The sequence below is a fragment of the Malania oleifera genome, chromosome 9 (genome assembly GCF_029873635.1).
Source record: "Malania oleifera isolate guangnan ecotype guangnan chromosome 9, ASM2987363v1, whole genome shotgun sequence".
Taxonomy (NCBI): Eukaryota; Viridiplantae; Streptophyta; class Magnoliopsida; order Santalales; family Ximeniaceae; genus Malania; species Malania oleifera.
This window is the reverse complement of record NC_080425.1, coordinates 50,040,238-50,043,677: the sequence shown is the minus strand read 5'-3', so window position 1 is coordinate 50,043,677 and position 3,440 is coordinate 50,040,238.

The window sequence follows — 3,440 nt, the reverse complement described above, 5'->3', positions numbered from 1 at the left end:
GAATTCAAACAAGATATGTTACAACTAAATTCAAAAATAGAATAATTAGACTACAAAGGAAAATCAAAAATTAACCCTGATAATGAAGAAGAATTTCAAGTTAATCAAGGATTTCTTCATTACTTATCCAAAGTTAATATTCATAAATGGTATTCAGAAATAAAGATTGTTATTAATAAAGATTTTGTTCTCAAGGCCTGTGCTCTACTTGATACAGGAGCAGATTTAAATTGTATTCAAGAAGGTCTTATTCCAACTTGTTATTATGAAAAGACAAAAGTTCAATTGTTTAGTGCAACGAATTCTACTCTCAAAATACAATACAAAATCTCAAATGCTCATGTTTGTAAATAGGACATTTGTCTCAAAATGACATTTGTACTTGTCAAAAATATGCAACAAGAGATCATACTTGGAACACCTTTTTTTACTATGATTTATCCATTCACGGTAAATAAAAATGGCATTCACACTACAATTGGTAATCAAGAAATCGTATTTGAGTTTCTTGAAAATATGCATGAAAAAGAAATCAATACGTTAAAAGACTTAGGAATAAGTAAAATAAATCTTATTCAAAATAAACAAAAATATGTTAAATCTTTATCAAGAGAAATCTATGACAAAAAAGTAGAAGAACAAATCAAAGATTCAAAAATCAAAAAACAAATTGATTTATTCAAAGAAAAACTTGAAAAAGAAGTTTGTTCAAACCTTCTAAATGCATTTTGGGATAGAAAGAAACACTCTGTCAAATTACCTTATACAAAAGATTTCGATGAAGAAAAGATTCCTACAAAGGCAAGACCAATACAAATGAATAAAGAATTACTTGAATATTGCAAAAAATAAAATCAAGAATTACTCGATAAAGGGTTAATTCGAAAAAGTAAATCTCCTTGGAGTTGTGCCGCCTTCTATGTTCAAAATCAAGCTGAACTAGAAAGAGGTGCCCCAAGACTTATTATTAATTACAAACCATTAAACAAAACTTTGCAATGGATTAGGTATCCAATACCTAACAATAGAGATTTACTCAATAGACTAAATACAGCATCAATATATTCAAAATTTGACATGAAGTTAGGATTTTGGCAAATTCAAATCACTGAAGAAGATAAATACAAAACAGCATTTATAGTACCATTTGGATACTATGAATGGAATGTAATGCCTTTTGGACTCAAAAATGCTCATTCAGAATTTTGAAATATTATGAATGAAATATTCAATAATTATACAAACTTCACAATTGTATACATTGATGATGTCCTTGTATACTCCGAGTCAATAAGTCAACACTTCAAACATCTCAACACTTTTTATAATATTGTAAAGAAAAATGAGTTGGTTGTTTCCCAACCAAAAATTAAGTTATTTCAAACTAATATCATATTTCTTAGTTATCAAATTTATCAAAATAAAATCAATCCAATACAAAGATCATTGGAATTTGCTGACAAATTTCCAAATGAAATTAAAAACAAAAATAAATTACAAAGATTTTTAGGTTGTCTCAATTACGTGGCAGATTTTATTCAAAACCCTCCCTTGCCTTTGTCTTCCAGACCCAAAGGCCTTCATGATTATTGAAACAGATGCCTCTGATAATGGATTTGGAGGTATTCTTAAACAAAGAATTGATTCAAAAGAAATCCTTGTTAGATTCCATTCAGGAGTGTGGACTGGTCCTCAAATTAATTACTCAACCATCAAAAAAGAAATGTTATCCATTGTTTTATGCATTCAAAAATTTCAAGATGATTTAATCAACAAAGAATTTTTACTTCGAATTGATTATGCAAGTGCCAAAAATATTATTGAAAAATATGTTAAAAATTTAGTTTCAAAACAGATTTTTGTAAGATGGCAAGCAATCCTTTCTGTTTTTGATTTCAAAATCGAATTTATCAAAGGAATTTCAAACTCTATCCCTGATTTTCTTACGAGAGATTTCCTTACAGGCCAAAATGCCAAGGATAACAACTAAAGACCTTTATTCAAAACCTCAAGAATCGCAAGCCCAAACTTCCAAGGCTCAAGATGAAATTCCTGTCCACAACAGGTTCAATCCCCTAATGAGACCTCAATATATTCAAACCCCCTCATTCAAAGAAATTATTGAAGAACAGGCCCATTCCTCTGCGGCCCATTCAATTCAAAAGCCTCAAGTTACTAAAGATTACTATTCAAAGGGCTTCAAGGATCTCTTTCCTATTGAGCCCAAATGGGAAGACTCCACTCCTTTTGAAGTCATCAAAAATTATTTCTTTTATGGGTGCCATTTTGACACTCCTGGCCCATTAAAGAACAGAATATTTTATGAACTAATCCTTGTTGAATCAAGTTCGGTCGCAATAGATCATAATTACGACCTTCAAGATTCTTCAAAGATTAATTTTTCAAAATTCAAAGTTTTAAAAATCATTTCACCTTCTGAATGGGGTGCTCTTCCAAGAATTTCAAAAAGATTCAAAGGTAGCTTTATCCCTCAAACTTTTGATTACAAGGATTACATGGACGCTTGGTTCAATGTTTTCTTTTTATGAAATTATTCCCATTCTTGGTTTATTCATTTCGATCCAAAGACTTCAAAACCTTTTCCAAACTGGTTTCTTAAATGGTTCAAAACCTTTGGTCCTGAACCCATCATTTTCCTAGAAATAATTCAAAATGATCTTGAATTATTTCAAAAGAATTTCATCCTTCCTTAAGACCAATCTCATTCTTCCATCAAGCTTTTATATTTCTGTGCAAATTTTGGTGTTACTTGGATTTTTTGCTGGGACTATTTGGTGGTTCCGCCTGATGACAATACCCTCTATTATTCAAAAACTATGAGAAGAATTTTCAAAATCCGCTGGTGGGAAAAATTTTCTATGCCAAAAGATCAGGTTCGTTCATGGCTTAAACAACAGGTTCTTCCTCCAACAAATTCTCATGGATCATTACTCAAATCAAAAGAAAGGCAAAAGGTCATTGAAGCATAAGACGACACTATTTCAATCTCTTCAAGAAAGTCAAGGTCTTCAAAATCTGAAAAGATGAAAGACCACTTGATCAAGCTTATCAAGCAATTGGAAGAATCGGACAAGTCAGATTCTACCGACAGCTCAAATTCAATCAAGACCATTGATCTCGATCTCGATTCAGATTTTTATCAAATTATTCAAGATATTCCTTCACCTTCCTCAAAAGGCAAGGCATAAAAGAAGAAGTAATTTCTTCATTTACACATGACTCGACAGATCACCCTGTCTTTACTCAAGATCTCATTTGGACTTATTCAAGATTTACTCAAGGTATTCAACTTTACTCAAGACTTTTGACGCTGGCAACCACTTGGCCCGGCCTGTATTTATTTTACACTTGTCCAACTATGGCCAAGGTTGTAATTTTTATTTAAAGGTGGTGGGTCACCTGCACAAATGCAGCCGTCC